We start from the raw sequence: 18,999 nt of genomic DNA on the forward strand, positions 1-18,999 counted from the left end.
GCATGGCAACCATTACAGTCAAGCCCAATGAGATGGTCCATTGGAAATGAACAGATCTGTTTTGTTAAGTGATCATCAGTGAGTGCAATTAATCATTTGGGCAATTATTAATCCTGGGGGTTTCCTGGTACTGTTTCACAGAGAAGGTAATCTCAGGCAGGGGACTCTGTTGGCTCTTCACAGCAATGTGTATACAGCACCACTGTGTAGTGTTAAATTTTACTTGTGAATAAAGTTTCACAGTTGTGCGCTGGTCAACTTAACTTCAGTTACATCAGGGTAAAGAATAAGCCTGCGATGCATGATTGTATAAAGCTTTTAAAGACCTAAAATACTGAAAAACTAAACTACAATGAGCATTATACATTATCTGGTTTGTTTTTTGTCAGTCTGGACTTTGATACTGAGTTTAAAATGTTTTTTTTCGTGTGGACGTTTGGACAAAAATGGAATAAAATGCTAGTTTTCAAAGGAATGTGTTCCTTGACAAATATGATAATTTGTTAGAGCACTCATCAAAGCTGAACGATCCATTTCTTCTGTGAGCTGGACTGAGTGGACACACATGTTAATAATCCAAACTGTTTCCACAATTGTTTAAAAGGGAATATTGGAGACATTTAAAACCAGGATCTAGTCTGGAGTGGAATGTGCTTTAATTGCCGTCCTTGGCAAAAGAAGCAAGCTTGAGTATTTGATCTTGCCCAGTGTTGGCACCGTTCTGGGGAACACGCCTCCATTTTAAACATGGCCAGTCACTCTCTTCCTGCCAAATCAATAAAAGACAATAATTGTTGATGATAACAATGACTGAGCACACTCAGTCCACAGTCCAATCTGGCCAAATTCTGATCATTTCTGTGGCTTCCAAAACAACACGTAGCCCACATTAAAAGCAAAATGAAATTTCTCATGATGGATGACTTTAGGAGGCCTCTGAACAGGAATGGCCATCCAAAATGCTGGGATGCGATCCAAGATCTTTGCATAATGGCTTCAGCTGCCTTGTCAGTCACCTGAGCCCACGCCGCTTTTTAATCGAACCGCCAGTAATGAGTCGGTCAAATGTGACCTGACAAATTGATTTGGATTCCCATCTGATGAGTCCTTCCACGAAACAGTCCCTCTGTACATTGGGCCAAACGTTGTCACGGAAAGAAATGAAATGAAGAAATACAATAAGCATAGATGCAATAAAAGTTCCAGACAGGCCTTTGATCAATAAAAGATAAATGAATGTGAACTGTCTGATTTAAAGGGACAGGTGATCAAATTTAGCTGCAGTGTTAAAAAAAACAAAAACAATAGTGTTGTATTTGATTGGACTTTACATGAGCATGCAGCACAACTGCACTGCAGCTGCCTTATTTACCTCAAACTAATATTCATACGCATGTATCTGTAATTTCAGGCCACGTCCACACTTACCAAAACAATTTTTTTCCCCCCCGTCTTCCCTGGCATCGTTTCAAGAACAGTTGCGTCCAAACAGATCCATTTGTATGGATGACTCATGGATGACTCAACACGCTACTTCATATTCCAGGCCTATAGGTGGCACAGAAAGTCACCAAAAACGGAGAAGAAGAGGTGGAGCATGCGCATAAAGCTTGCGCGCTGTATACACACAGACAGTAGAAGAAGAAACCAAACACAAGAAGAAGACGACGAAAATGGCTGGTGCAAGGAAACCAGAATCGTTTGTGTGGACCAATAGTGTTGTTTGTTGTTGTTATGAGACGTTGTCGCGGGATAAGAGGTCGAAGGCTAGAGGTCAAGGCGTGTGGCAATGACATCATCGATACAAGTATGCAGCTTCGCAAGGGCGGCGTTTTCGAATTTTTTCACCCTGGGACCAGGTTTCAAAAAAGTACATCTTCAGGCAATGCGCTTACAGGATTCGTTTGGATGATCGGCCAAAACGATGCCAAAAAGCGTTTCCGTGTGGATGGCCCCTCAGCCTCATGCATGTGCAAACACAGTCATCAAGCAGACATGTTCTCTTGCACACATACAGTGTAAACAGAACACCTAAAGTATTGCTATAGACAAATGATGTTTTCTTACTTGGTTTTGTTAGATATTATTCTAATGTTACAAATATCCATAGCTGCAATTAATCATAAATGCACATAACATTTTACATAATTAAAAAAGGCTTAAATTAAACCCCCTAGCCATCCCAACTTTTTAAAATTTGCTGAAGACAATGCTTTATTTATTTATCTTGTTTTTGTAGTTTTTGCCATGTGACCATGTCTTGCCAAGTCTTCAGTGATTTTAAAAAATAGCAGGGAGCATATAAGGCTCCCAAATTGTATTCCGGAGTTTGGGGAGTCAGTGGGCTTAGCACAAGGATTCATTTGGGAGGCATTTCGCTGTCACTTACATGCAGACTCTTTATCAAATTGTGTCCGACAAACACATCTCACATTCTGCTTCTCCGTGCTCCCCAGACTCCCAGGAGGAAATGTCTCAATGTCCTATCTGCCTGCCTGAATGATGATATCTAAATCTAAGAGCAGCTGCTCTGCCAAAAACAATGAGGAGAGTGAAGGGGATCAGGAGTAGTCAGAGACATGTTGGGACACTCTAGAGACCTTTACAAGGCCCGTTCGGAGAGGGGAGGACAGTGGGGAAAACTGGACCATACTTTAAAAGCATACTGTACTTTTGCCTCAGTGGAGTTCAGTTAGATTATTGGGAAAATAAAAGTTGGGCTTAAATTTGGGATGGCCTTGAAGTTTTGGATGCCTTCTTCAACAAAAGAATTGATCGCACAACATTAAATCAATTTATTGTACTTTATAAAGCCTAATATGTAGCTTAATAGTCCTTAATCGACAAAATGAAAACAGGTTTATGTTTTATATTTGTAAGATATTTTCCAACCTGCAAGAAATGTTATACCGTGTAACATATCACTCAATTTGCCAAATTGCTAAATTACTCTGAAAGGAAAAAATATCTGTCACATATTCGTACTGATGCGTACAGGGTGATGGGCAATAACTTTTCTGGTTCAGTCCTTCCTGTGAAGTTAAAGGATTTCCCCTCCTCCACCCTGCTGAGCGAGGTGAGGCGAAAACTTTCCGAGCACCATTGGGAAGCTAATTAACAAGGCGGGTGTGAAGAAACTCTTGCTCTTGGTTGTTTTTACCCCCTGATGGGAAAAACCCACTGAATCGCTCTGTGCCTATTACTTACAGAGAGGAAGTTGGATGTGTTTTCCTTAACTGCCCCCCTCCAACTCTCCTCCAACTCACTGTTGCACATGCATATACACAAACACACATTCCCATGTGCACACAAACTGAGTTTTTGATGCTTAATCTCACACACAGATAGTGGTCCACATAATAGCACTTTTTAATTTTTTAATTCATCATTAAAGGAGCTACTTAACACTAGCCGTGAATCTTGTTTATTCCTCCAGTGGTTTCACTTTTCACCTCACCAGGATGAGTTCAGTACACTGTGACATCACTGTTGGGTATTGTTACAGGTGCCCCAGAGCACTTCTGACCACACACTACTACTAACAGGCTGCAGCATAAACTGAGTGCAATTGGTTGCCAACACCACAGAAAGAATGCAGGACTGAACAATGGCGAGTCCAACCCGTCTCCAGTGGCAATGCCAAAGATTCTTATAACTAAACTAAAGGGCATTACATGATGCCCTAATAGTATGAAACGAAACACAGTTCCTGTCTCCTAAGTGGGAGCGGCATCATTTGTAAGTGTAGTGAACGTCATGTGGATGGATGGATTTTTATATTTGTTATAGTTATATTTGCATAATGTATTTATATTTTCTTTTGCTAACATTAGATATTTGCACAGTTAAGACACATATTTAGCATAATGAAAAAAGATGTTTGGAAGATATGTGCCAGATCGTGCGAGATACAGAAACGGGTCTTCAACAGAGTTCATTTTCTCCGGATCTCCTGTCCATCTGGAAAATGCCATTTTAGTATCAGAATGTTTGGAAGATATATGACTTGTGAAAAATGGGTCCAATATTTACTTTGGTGACTATGGGGCAAAAGAATCGTTCATAATCTGTGTTCATGTTCACTTTTCTCCATTGGAATCAATACACTCAGGACCTGCCGCTAGTCTCCTAAAGAGGCGTGGCAGTGGCAAGGCCATGGACAGATACAGGAAATTACAGTACAGTTGGGGCGTCTCTGGCAATGCTTCCCTTGAGCTAAGGGGTGGAACTGGGCCTGACGTCCACTGGTTCGTTACCAACCGCACACTTACTGTTCACAGCTCAGTAAAGACAATAAAAAGACACTTAGGGACCGTTCGGTATTTATGGAATGGACCACCGGAGGAAAATAGGGGAGGGTCATGTCTTTTTATTCTTTGTTGAGGGATGGGTAACCCAACATTTTTTAGTCTAAGAGGGGGGGGTCACCCAACTTTTGTATTCATGAAAAAAGCAACATTTCAAAGTGGCGTGTTTGGTGCATATTTTTTCATGTAGCTCTTGTCTAGTCTCGGCCCTCCTTCGCTACCAGATGGGTCTGACCCATGACTTTGCTGGGGGGCAGAGGGTGCACTGCTCCCCTGGTGGCTGAAACAGGTAATTGCATTGTTTAAAAAAATGAGTGGAATAATTAATTATATCTGGCATGACGAGATATTTTATAAATATCTTAAATAACACAAAACAACTAAATGGTGGTAGGTAATACATCAGATTTCATATACATATGCATATATATAAAAAAATATTACCTGGCTGACGATGGGAGCAGCAGGACGCAAAAAACGAAAGTTACTGTTGCACTAGTCTGGACATCTTGCCGTGCATACGTTGCAATAAAGGTTTCCTAAATGCCATGTATATAAATGTGATGTCAGCTTACTAATTGATTGCGGGTTTTGTGTAGATTTGGACTTTTATACGTTTATTCCACTTTGTTTAAACGGCGAAGTGGAGAGGCCTCCTTCACCTATTCGGAGTTGGCTGGTGAATGTGACGCTCGTATCGGCCTTGCTGGATACACCATATCATTTACCTTTTTGTGGATCTACTGATCGCTGTGGATTACTTTTTTTCCGTGTCATTGGATTACGGGAAATACAGATCTTTTTTCTCAACGTGTCTTAACGTTGCGTTTGGAGAGGCATCTCAACAGACTGTAGGTCGAACACTGATTGTTCACTGTTACATTTTAGTCGAATTTAAGTGTCGGGGCATTCCGCCACTGTCTGTCTATTGCGTTCCAAGACAGCCGTGCTGCGATTGGATTTCATAAGGACGGATTGTTAAATTGTTACAATGTAATTTAAAATCTGCTTTAAAAATAAACATATATGTTTTGGAATATAATGTTCAGCTTCGGCAGCTTCACCTATGTGCTAAATATACGACTGAGGAAGCCTAGTGACGAGTCCATAGCAACCAGTGTTGAATTGGTTATTTCCCAGTGTCCTTTGCTGAATGGTCTCAATGTTTTATTGTTTTATTTCATATGAATACTAGTTTACTAAAGGACTAACTTAGTATTTGAAGTAATGCAGTAATGCAGGAAGTGTGCATTTAGTTTCCATGCTTATTGTGTTTTCACAACAATGTTAGTGAGTAAATCTACTGAAATGGCCACCACACCATAACAGAGGAGTGTGATGTGTAAGATGAGAAAGCAGAGGTTAACTTATGTACATCATGGTTGTAAAAAATCAAATGGCATTAGTATATCTGTGTTAAGTGCAAACTAGCACATAAGGGGAGGGTTATGCCACTTTTTCAAATCATTTTGGAGGGTCATAGAAATATTATTACTGGCGATAGTGATGGGACAACTGACTTTTACGCGAGTCGGTTCAACCGGACGGTTGTAGGTTGGCCTACCGAGTTAATAGATTCGGTCACTGGTTCGCGTGACTTTCATTAGACTCCAGCGGTTGTGGTTACAATCGGTCTCGACATACTATTTACACACTCACACTGACCGGCACTAGACTCTCGCATTGGCCACGGTTACATTCAGTAGCCTGGTGCACAGTCTCCTCGTGACAGTCTAACTACCATGTAACATCTAATTCTTCTAACATTTAACATAACTACTAAGATAACATGACGTCTATTTGTATGTGATATCCATCGATAATGTAGCCTATGAATTTCTATGTACACAAACATCTAAGATGCACGAGAAATAAAGGCTTCTGGGATCGGTTGATAACTCAAACTTGCCGAGAACCTAGACACCCGTTTGAATATAGACTCATGCAGTACCCTCGGTTACGGTCCTTACGGTCTCGTTCAGTAGCCTGGTGCGCGGTCTCCTCGTGACAGCCTACCTATCATGTAACAACATTCACTTCTCTAATATTTAATTTAACATAACTACTAAGATAACATGACGTGTATTTGTATGTGATGTACTTCCCCATTGATAATGTATGAATTGCCATGAACACAATCATCTAAGATGCACCAGAAACAAGGCTGGGTTAATAACTCAAACTTGCCGAGAACCAAGACACCGCTTGACTCGAGCGGCCGGTTGCACGGTTACATTCGGTCTTGTTCAGTAACCTGGTGGTATTGATGTATGGCACTCGATTCTCCCGGTTCAGTGACACGAGTCGGGTTAATTTACCGGCTCTTCGGTCAGTTCGTCAACACTAACTGGCGAGGGGAGGGTCAAGTCACCTTAAATAAATAACGAACAGTCCCTTATCTGCCTCATTGTGAGATTGAAATAAAAAAAAACATTAAAAGTACACCTGGGTTTATCAGTAATATTCAAATATAAGTAAAGTTTCCTTCAACTAGACCTGCAAATTATTTCAATATGTCTGCTTTCTACTTCCAAGTTGTAATACTGAGGCATCATCTTATTGTTTTGCTTCTCCTGAGTTAATGTGAATGTGGCCCAAGTCTCAGGCCTCCTCCATCTCTGTCTCTCTCTTCCTTCCTTCTTGAGATTCAGTATTTTGTTCATGTGCTGTCCTCCTGTTTCTCTTGGCACCTTATTAGCACCACGGCTGTTCTTAAGGAGCACATCTGGACACAGATCCTAGCAGCGATGGGCAAATGGCCATGACTTTTGCTAAGTGCTCTATATATAATCCTTGTATTTTTAAGTCTATTAAATACACACAGTGGGTTTGATCTATAAATTGTCTTCGGTGCTCTCTTGAACAGTCACTGACTTCTTGTAAGTAGTTTATACCTTTTTCTTGCCAGATGGATAAAACAGGATCTTGATATCATTGCCTTATCTCAGAAATGGTGAACTCTCAATTATTGGTATTATAGACTCTGTTCATTCCACTGTAAAATCAAAGCACTGTTTATTGCTTTATTAAGGTAAACATGACAGCAGGTGTCCTTGAGCAAGACAGTGGATTTCGACCAGCTCTATTGGTGCTGTGCTGCCTCTGAGACCACTCTAGAGGAGGTAAACACCCTTCTTTCAGAAAAAAGCACAGTTTTCTATCCAGTTTATGTTGAACTCTTTCAGTATGAGTGGACCTCACATTTGCAGCACTCCAATTAAAAACTAGACAGAGCTAACACTGTTTTGTTCCCATACCAGACCCTGGATGGGGACAGTGTGACACATATTGCACAAAATGGAAAAACCTAATCAACCCTCTTCCCCTCGTGCACTCTTTCTGTTAATCTTTAATGGGAAATTTGAGAGAGTACTGAGTACAGAGCTTAGTCTGTCACATCACATGACGCGCTGCAACTAATGCAGTCGACAAATGGGCATATCATGGATCCCAGTTTTGTGAACGATCCCTCTTCAGAAACAGGTGGCAGCCGCTGTAAGACCAGATGTCCCAGTGCAGCCGTGGTAAAACGGGATCTGTCGCATACAGTGGTGAACAATGCGTGACGAAGACCGAAGGTGGTCCGGCTTGTGTTCAAACTCCAGGGGGGCCAACAGTGGGGTGAAGTCTGGCAAGGGGGATGGGGTGTGCAGACTCTCCCAGATTGGCCCCAGTTGTGCCCAATCCTCCGGGGTAAATGAAGAACACGAGTGACCCCACCTTTGAAAACCATCCCCTGCTCCAATGTTAGGAAGTGGATGCTTTTCAACAATGAGGAAGTCATCTCAAACATCCGTGAGCTGCCTTTCCCCTCGATACATAACACTTCATATCCATCGGTTCCTTTGTTCAGACATCTCTGCTTGTTAATGCCATGCTACAAAACCTGCTACGGCCATTTGCTCACACTGTATAAATAGACAGTAAGCATTACCGGTGCAATGGAAGTAAGGTTGTGGAACTATGCCAACGTCTGCTGAAAGCTGTCGCCAGATGGCATGTGATCAAACCATAACTGAGCCACGCTGTTACAAAATTAGCCCTAACACTTTTGCCTCATTTTCCTGGCATGCTTGAATTTTGTGTTTTGACATGTTGTTAGTATTTTTATAAATATGATGAGCAGATCTGTCCAGAGAAATCAGAAACAGAACCCACATAAGTCAGACTTTGTCACAGGAGTCAACAGGTCTTCTTAAAAGCTGAGACCACAGAAGTGCAATTGGAAAATAAAATATTCAGAAGTTAAAAGCCTTTACTGATGAAACTGACGGACACATTTCAAGTTAATGGGTAGTTGCAGCTGCTGCTGCTAACACAAGTTTGAATTCAAGCTTTCAGGCAGCTAGAATCAATTTAATGGCCAAGTACAATGAATGTATGGATGACACTGTCAACTAAAACAAGCTTCATAGCATAATAATGTATCTTAAATTTGCAGTAAATAACATTAAGCTGTATTGCAATTATAAAATGAATTCTTAAAGCTAACAAAATAGGACAGAGATATTCATATCATGACTGTGTAATTGCTTCGACCATGCTGTACAACATAGTAGTGGTACATTGTGAAATGTGACTGAGCTTTCTGCTAAGCTTACAGTGTAGTTGTAGTGTACATGATTGTGATTCATGTCATAGTTTCAGACAGATCAAAAGGACATGTATTTAATAGCGCATATGCTGGCATGGCTTGAAAGGACAAATCATTCTTCAACCACTGCTCATGTCTATTTGTAAAGACAAGTGTGACATACTTTCATTCTTTCAGGTGCACAGGTGCAAAACAGAAATATTATTCCTGCACCGGAACGAATGCTGATATTGACCTGAATCTTCCTCGTAAATACATTTTAAATAGTCTTTGATGATTTTAAGTTAGCTTTCAGCGCCTTTTATTTTTATTATTTCAATGGTAGCTGCACTATCGAGGTTACTCTGTAAAGAACAGTTTAAAACATCTAGACCTCATACATGCAAGTTACCGAAATATGGACACAGTAGTCATCATACTGGTTAAGGAATGAAAGTAGGCCTAGTGGCTCAAATCAGATTTTTCCCTCTATTAAACAGTTTTGATATAAGCAATACATTAAATAACTCCAAGTATTGTAAAAGATGGAGTTACACAGGTTTGCCTGACTTTAAGCTTTTTGTAGCTGATTCTGCTCTGTGGCTGCACATATGATTGAGTCTTATTGAGTCATCAGCAAACAATATTAACAGTGAAAACAAACGTAAGTGTCGCGTTTAGCCTGCGAATCGTAGATACGTGCCTGGCCATTCTTACTGGACGAGTATTTCTCCACGCCGGTCACAAAGCGATCCCTCACCTCTCGGATCTCTCGCTCTCTCTCTCTCTCTCTCTCTCTCCCTCTCTCTCTCTCTCCGATAGAAAGAGACAGGATGAGTGAGGAAAACTGTAGTAATTGTAGCCTATATGTGGCTGTGTGTGTGTGTTTGTGTGTTAAGGCTCTGACACACCAACCCGACGGCTGACCGTTGGCAGAAAAGGCAGTCGGACTGATCAGTCTCCCCGAGTTGGTCAAAAAAGTGCCTCAGAACACATCAAAGCGACGCCGACTTGAGCGTACGTTCAGCGTGTGCGCGAGACGTAATACGTCTCCATAACAGCAGGTGGTGCTAATCTGTATTGTCGCCCAAAAAATGAAAACCGGCAGCTGATTGGACGAATGCGTCACGTGGGTCTGGCTTCCCCCGAATTTCAAAACCGACCACAATGGCGGCTCGTTCGGAATACAATCTTGTATTTTGCGAAAATAGTTCACCGAAACGTGTTTCTGAAAACATTTTAAGCGAGAAATAGGCCATGCAGTTGCTGAATCTGTCTTCATTTCAGATCAACAAAGGTCAGTTTAAAAGATTTTCGTCAGATTTTGAGAGGTGTTCGTCACGCTCATCCCTCTCGTCATTTCCGGTAATTGGTCATTGAGTCCGACTGCCCACTGTGACACAAATGAACGCTGACGGCTCCTCCGACTGACGACGGCACAGAACACACTAAACAGCCTCGAGTCACCGACCTCGCCAGACTGTCCGACGGCCGATAATCGGGTTGGTGCGTCAGCGCCTTTAGTCTATAGCCGTGCTAGTGGCTCTGTGAGATCGTACTGAGGCACAGTGGTGCTTTGAGCTAAAAGCTAAAGCCACCATGCTAACATGCTCACAATAATAACACTAACTGATGGTAAGCACGTATAAAGTTTACCATCAGTATGTTAGACTAGCGTATTAGCATGGTAAAATTTGCTAATAAGTAAAAGTGGAAAAGTCATGTTGTTTTTTAGGTATTCAGTCAGAATTAGGTCATAAACCAAAATATTGGACAATTTAAGTTCAAGATATTACAGTTCATTCTGAGGGGGATATTAGGCTAATGTGTATACCACATTTCATGGAAATCCATCCAGTAGTTGTCAAGATATTTCAGTCTGGACCAAAAGTAGTGGACCAACCAAACAGACCAACATCGCCATCCTAGAGCCATGCTGCAAACGTGGCTAAAAACTGTAATCAGCTATTTTGAGTAAACAAACTCAGACAAGACAAACGTATGGTATCCAGCACCAAATTGCAGACAGAGACAGTTAAAGCAGCTAGCTGGTGAAGAAATTCAAACATCTATGAAGCTAAAGAGCAAGGCATTTTTGTCAGGAGTTGGTGGAGACCAAAACAGAACAAGAGTGACTATTGGACTCATATTTATGTTGCTCTTTGTCTGCAGGATGTGTAGGCCGATGTGATGTTTAGCTCATGGTTCATCCAAATTTGTCAGCCAACTTGCTGTATGAGTAGAGCAAAGAAGTTTGAAGTAGCTCTGTGATTACAATGTGGCCTGAATACTGTCAAGGTGGTACAATAAAGCAGTACTATGAGGTGCTGACGTACTCAACAAACCCCTTACCTGCACTTAATGAGGAACACCAGAATTGTTGGGACCTGTCGGTACCCAACTTTAGCCCTGTCACAGTGTGAATCTGGAAACCCTCTAATCCAAACACTGGTCTGTGAATTACAATTTAGTTGAATGTTAGAAGTCTTACAGTTCTTATTGTACGATTAATGACATTGGATGCTGTGTTTGGCTGAGACGCAGCGCAAAAAGCCATATGATATTGGACACTTGGCATGCACATCACACAGCAAATCATTTAAAGGCTGCACGTAGAAGTGGAGCAAACATTTGAGTCAGTCAGCTCACTATCAGTCTTAGTGGGCCCATTTTATGTTCATCACATTATACCCACTTACTTTCAGGGTATACCATTGACACTGGGCCACGTGGAGCAAAAAGGAGATGTGATGCTCAGCTTGAGGATTTCTTCTTTTGCCTCATTTTCTCTGCATCCTGATCTCTCTCCTTTCCTCTGTCCCCTCTCTTTTATCTCCCCCTTGTTTCTTCCCCTCCTCTCTGTCTCTCTGAGGGGCTTCTCTCTCCAGCAGGTGGCCGGTCAGTCAGCAAAGACTTCTCTAACTGTTTGACACCATGGCAACAAGCTTTGAAAACACTCGCATACAAATGCATGCTTGTACACAAACAAATGCAGACACATACACTCACAAATGTATACTTGCATGCACACAGAAATGTACTGTACACATAGCTAAGCTTGGGTACCCATGTGCACAAGGTGCTAAACTTAGCCCACAGTTGTGATATATTTGCAGCTCCAGCAGAGTGATTTTGTTTTCTTTTTCTTTTTAAATCTCTCACCTGGTGGCAACATTTTTTAAAGCAATAATCAATTTAGCACTTCATGCTGGATCAGGCAAACAGTATCTAACTGGCTGGAGTTAGACCACACGCCAATGTTAAATTCAATACCCTAACAACAGGTCTTAAATACAAAACTCCTTTCTGTCAGCAGGGGTCAGACCTCAGCTTAGTGTCTGTCCCAGTCTGTTCTGCCAGCTGGGGAGAGCAGTAGCAGCAGCAGCAGCAGCAGCAGGAGAGGATGCATGGAAAGGAAAGCAGCAGCCAGAATTGGGGTCACGACAAATGTACAGAGCAGGATTGGGACATCTTGCCAAGTAGGGACAGCCTAATCCAACTCTTTTCCACATGTGTAAGCTTAACTATTCCTCAGAGTCTCAGCCATCTGATGGACACTTTTATTCAAAGTGCCTAAAGGAACACTGAGGGCATTCTGTACATTTTAAAGTGAAGTAACAGCTGAAATAGGCAGTGTCATGAGCCATTCCTCGAAGTTTATTAGAGAACCTCTTCCACACCACATGTAATGTTGTTACTCTTAAATGCTAGCTTCTTCTTTTAAAGTTAGGATTTTCAGATAAATAAATGTTTTTTTCTACCAGCGTATATCAAGGGTTGATTGCGAGAAGGTGCAAATGCCATTTTATTAATTAATTAATTAATTAATTTTAATGGGGGGACCAAATCAAAACTTTAAATACTTACATGATAAATTCAAAACATTTAACAATAAACAATTCAAAGGTAAAGACATTTTAATCAAAACAATATGTTCTATCATTATCACTGTCTTAAACAATGGCACTATACAGTAGGCAACTTTTTCTCCTACAGAATGTATTGTTTTTTTTATTGTATTTAAATGAGCAAAATGCATTAGCGCCATGTTTTAATTCACTTGCAGAGATTTGCAGTTCTGCACCTGTGGTATTTTTTTAATACCAAGAGCTCCCTTTTTAATACAAATACTTACAAATATCCCTTCAAATCAGGATCAAATGAAACAGAGAATGCATGACATGAAGGGAAGGCTATGTTCTAGTATATCAGGAGTTAATATTTTGTTTTTCAATCAATGAAGTCTTCAGGATACCTGTTTCTGTTGCCACTTCCTGGCCCGTCACCCGTCAGTCCAATACAGATCCCCACTGTGAGAAATCATAGAAAGGTCAGCCGGAGCAGTGGAGTTTCTTTAGCCTCTTGCATGTGAGGATCTCCCGAGTATCTTGAAGAAGGAGCAGTTCATTCATAACCCCTTGGTGACCAGTGTTGGGGAGTAACGGAATACATGTACTGGCGTTACGTATTCAGAATACAAATTATGAGTAACTGTATTCCGTTACAGTTACAATTTAAATAGTTGGTATTTAGAATACAGTTACATTGTTGAAATCAATGGATTACATGACGATACTTCTCTGTTTCATGAGTTTATTCACTCTCTGAATAAATTAAGGCAACTCCATGCATTTCCCAGAAGCCCCAATTTGAAAACGAAAAAATGAGCTATTTGCGTGATCAGTCACAATGGAGTCGGAACCGGCACAACAGAGCATTTCTATCTTGGAATTTCATACAGCATTTCACATTAAAGAAAGAGAAGGGAGAACGAAATATAACTGTGCAGTGCAACCTCTGCTTGCCAGCAACCAACCTCCTTTCAGTGTCCAAATTACTCCACCTCCAACCTGAAGAAGCATCTTAAAGTAAGTTATTTTTTTAATTAGCCAAGGGTAGTCGTCTGCTGTAGTTGTACTGGTCCTTGCTATTTTACAGTTGACGTGCGACTTTACATTCTCCTACGTGCTGATTTACTAGCTCCAGAGCTGTTGAAAGACTGACTAGCCCCGTTTGACATGCTAGCTAATGTTAGCTAAAATTAGCTTGTGTTAGCTTAGACTGCGGTTAGATTTTTGTAGTATGCAGTTCGGGACTACAAATTAGGGGTGCAAGATATACCGACTCAATATCATTATCGCAATATATCGAAAGTGTATGTATGCAATTTTTTTTTAATTTTGTGGAGTGCTGTGTCCCGTCCGTTGGAGCGTACCACGTGTGTGCATATTTCAACAGAGTGACAGTGTAAGTGAAGAAATAGATAGAGACAACAAAACGGAACGAATCAGAGAAGAGAAAGAAAAGTTGTGTCCTGTTCTCTTTATATATTTTATACTCTACCACCAGTAAAACACGTCCTGTTCTCTTTATATATTTTATACTGTTCAACCAGAAAAACATGGTCCTTATTTATTTATTCATGTTAGACCAGTCCATTATGACAGTCAGTTGAAATAAACCTTGTGTTGTAAGAAAACTTGTTTAAGTTGTTATGAATCTATTTTGATGCATTTTCCCATAACTTTTGTAATTTTACATATGTTTAAAAATATTGAAATTAATATCGATCTCGCAATATTCATAATCAATATCGCAATATATTTTGTCAATATTGTGCAACCCTACTACAAATACAAACCTAGCTGCTTGTTCAGGTATACATTCAGCCAGTTGGAATAGAAGAACACACCAGAATAGGCCTGTTTAGTAAGCTGTATGTGATGGCCACATTCCTACACTAATAAAATGCAATTCAATGTGGAAGTAATCCAAGTATTCAGAATACGTTACTCAGATTGAGTAACGTAACGGAATACGTTACAAATTACATTTGTGGGCATGTATTCTGTATTCTGTAACGGAATACGTTTTGAAAGTATCCTTCCCAACACTGTTGGTGACAGGAAGCTAATCAATCAGAGGTGGCAATTTCCACACTCAGCTAGCATGAAGAGTAACGCACCACTTACTCCCTGGGGCTAATAACATGGCGCCTGTACGGTGGCCGACAGGGGCAAACACACTGCAACTTCATGAAACACACGCAAATAGACAAAACACAAATTAAGGAAACATCTTCATTAATTTGACAACACATGTGCAGCATTTAGCAAACACACTGCAAATACACACAACACAACCAAATACACAAACACGCTGCAAATACAGAAATGATGCAGAAAGAAAAGCACACAATCACCGAAAACAAATGCAACACAAAAAACGCTGCATCCAGATTACACAACGGAAGTTCTCCAGCTTTCACTTTCTTCTTCACAGGGTGAAGCCTCTGTGCGTCCACTCTGTGTCCCAGATACTCCACTTCCTTTTGCAGGAAGGTGCACTTATTTCTGTGCAACCCAGCCTCTTCCAACCTTGTTAACACTGCTGTGAGGTTCTCCAGGTGATCTTCCTCATCAACTCCAGTCACCAGGATGTCATCCAGGTACACCACCACCAGTGGAATCCCCTGTAACAGACCCTCTATGGTCCTTTGGAATATGGCTGGTGCTGATGCAACCCCAAAAGGCAGTCTGTTGTAGGTGAACAACCCTCGGTGTGTGTTTACTGTCAAATATTTTTTTTGACTCATCATCCATGAGTATCTGCTGGTACGCATGACTTATATTCAACTTGGAGAACTGTTTTTCTCCTGACAGTGCTGCAAACAGGTCCTCTATCTACTCTGGGTATAGGATGTTGTTCCAATGAGGAAACTGTATTCACAGTGAGCTTGTAGTCACCACATAATCTTACAGTTCCAACAGGTTTCAGAATTGGAACAACAGGTGCTGCCCATTCTGCATATTTCACTGGGGTGATTATGTCTTCTTTCAACAGTCTGTCTATTTCTTCATCCACTTGAGGGTGCCTAGCTCCTCTTTGAACACATTCTCATGTTTGCTCAGCACGTGCTGTAGTGTTTTCTTTTCTGTTGTCATGTGTTGCAACTGTTGGGCTTTGTGTTTGAGTTTGATTTCCCTCCATCTGAGATGTATCTCTTCCAGCCAGCCTTGCCCTATAAGCTGGGGCCATTCCCTTTAACCACAATGAGGGGCAGTTTTCGTCTTTGCTGCTTGTATTTAACCCTCACAAGGGCTGCACCCATCACATTAACAGGATTGCCTGTGTGCGTCTCCAACTGGATTTTAATTGGCCTCAAACAAGGGATTTTTGTATCCTTCCACAGCTTCTGGAATGCATGTTCATTCATAACTGTGAGACTACAGCCAGTGTCTATTTCAAAGTTAACACCTTCCCCATTCAGTTTCATCTCCACCATGTAGGTGTCGACTTTTCTCAGGTGTACTTCACTCATGCGTCCCAATCTGAACTTTATGCAATTAAGGGTGAATGTGTTGTCTTCTGAGCTATCACTTTTACTTCCACCCTGCTTTTCTTGCATTTTGTGAGAACGTTAGCAACTCTTTACTTTCTTTGAATCTGCAGGTCTCTTCTTACCCTGATTCTGTGCATTTTTGCTTCGGCAAGCTCTAGCAATGTGTCCTATTTTTCCACAAGCATGACATTTCTCTTCTTTGTACTTACAGTCTGTTGCAACAGGCTTAGTTCATTTGCAACGGTAACACTCTCTTGTTGCTCCTTTGAATGTACCTGCGTCCTGTGGGCCTTTGTTGACATTGAAGTGCTTCACTGTTGCATCCAGGTTTTGCAGATCCTGTGCATTCTTGTTTGTGGTCTCTACTGCCACAGCAATTGACAAGGCTTTGTCAAATCTGCTTCTGCCAGAAGACGTCTTTGAATCTGATCGTCATTAATCCCACATACGATGCAGTCCCTTAACATCTGCTGTAATGTGTCACCATATTTGCAATCCTGTGCTAGCCGACGTAGCTCTGCCACATACTCCATTACTGATTCATTATGCTTGCAATTACAGGAATCAAACTTGTATCTCTGCACGATTTCACTCGGCTTAGGATCAAAGTGATATTTCAACAGGCTTACCAGTTCTTGATACGTTTTATCCTTTGGCTTTTCCTGGCTGAGGAGGTTTCGCATCAAGCTGTATGTCGATGCTCCAACGACGCTTATGAGTATGGCTCTCTGCCGATCTCCGTTGTCAATCTGATTGGCCTCATAAAACTGCTCCAGTATTTCACAATACTCTTCCCAAGTCTGATTTCTTGCATCAAACACTGCTAGCGTGCCAATAGTAGCCATCATGTCACTGTTAATTCACTCTCTCCCCTTTCCAGCCGAAGTAAAGTCTGCGCCAAACCTGCAGCTCCGACGTCCAGTATGCCACTCAATCCACCGGCATCCAGGCCCAAAAATGTATCCTTGTCGCCAAAAAAATGTTATATCTTCTAAGGAAGAACTGAATGTCCACAACATCCAAATACTTGCAAGTTTAATGCAAACGGACAGGCATGACATCTTTACAAGTTGCTTAGTTACTTTCACATGTCTCTCGCTAGCAACAACTTCTTCGGTCTTTTATAACTAGAGTCAACATCTGGTCAGTGGAACATATTCTGATTCAGAACTCAATGTAGTAGCGCCTCCTTCTGGCACATCCCTTATTAGCAGCTAACTTCAGAAACAGGATAAGGAAATTAACTATTATTCCTCATAGGTAAGTAACTGATATAGCTTACAGATGAGTATTCTTGTAACTTAATATTACGGTTAAGATATTACAGTTAGGATACCACAAAATGAATGAAGGTGTTTTCTTAATTTGCTTGTGCTTTGTCTATTTGCATGTGTTTCATGAAGTTGCAGTGCATTTGCCTCTGTTGGCCACAGTACTCCTGGATCCCAAAAAACACCTTGTCAAGGCAGGGCAATTAAAGAGAGGGAATTCCTAGCAATTGGCCACTGTCAAAACATCCCATTATGGTTTTATGGGGAGGAGTGACAAGGACATTGACGGCCTCATAGTGGCCACGTGATTAGGGATTTTGGAACTGAGGGTGCATGCAGAAAAATAAACACAAGTCTGCTTTACCTTTACCATTGTTTTTACATTTCAGGGATAATGTCAAGCTCTTACAGGCTGCACATGCCCATTTACTCTAAATAGACTTAAAAACAAACTAAGATAATTATCTAACATGGTGATACTTTTCCAATTAGTAATGTTCTAATTGGTCCAAGTTAAAGCACAAAGCAGTTTTCCTTGGTTTCTGTTTGTAACAGGAACAAAAACCTGTTTTGTAAAGAAATACGGCTGAAAATATCTTTAACTAGTATAAGCAACACAAAGTAGTTGTGAGCCTAAGGAATCGGTAGAGTTAGCAAACCTTTTGTTTTAGTAAAGAAAATCTTAATCAGATATCAGCTGTGGGGAAAAACATATTTTGGGAAAGTAAGTGAATGGTCTGTTTTATTAGAGAAAAAGGTTTGGAAGGTTTTGCAACAAATTCACAGAAATGAACCTCACCTAGACCTTGCCTCGACCCCACGTCCAACTCTTACCTCCAATAAAGAAGTCCTATAATGTCAAGTTAAGTGTGATTAACGACAGTACCAGGCACAAAGTCTTTTCTGTGTACAATACCCAGAACTTCAATCCAGCATTTCATCTGTAATCCAAAGAATGTATAGAAATATTTGAAGAGGTCTACTCTGAGTCTGTACAGTACATCCATGTTAAGACATTTTACAAGTCCTTTAATTGCTATTTTTCAACTATAGCAGATCCAGCCTATAAAATTGTTAGGTTACCTTGTAGTCTTGAAAAAGTACCATGATTTGTTTTCATTTTGTGTTATTGGTCATTCTGTGAGAGCAGCTGTCACTTCTCAGAGTGGTCGATGTCTTATTTTGGAGCTGGAACTCTTCATTCCTGTCCACCTTATAGGTTTATTGGCTAATGTGAGAGCTAGCTGTCGAAGTGACACCCATGGCAGGGGAGAGTTTATCATTCTGCTGACAGGCTAAATAACTTGTGCCGAGGCAACAGATAACAAATGGGCTCAAGTTGTGGCTTGAGTGTCTGTGTGTTAAAGACAAGAACAACTGGGCTGCAGCAGAAATAAATGGTCTTTACTTTTTGGCATATGGCCATTATTCATGGGGCACCTGAAGTACACAGAAACACGAAGATTAATAAGTGCTTATGTGTGCCAACAGAGCGTGCATTAATGC

Source organism: Sander lucioperca, chromosome 1 (assembly GCF_008315115.2).
Source record: "Sander lucioperca isolate FBNREF2018 chromosome 1, SLUC_FBN_1.2, whole genome shotgun sequence".
Classification (NCBI taxonomy): Eukaryota; Metazoa; Chordata; class Actinopteri; order Perciformes; family Percidae; genus Sander; species Sander lucioperca.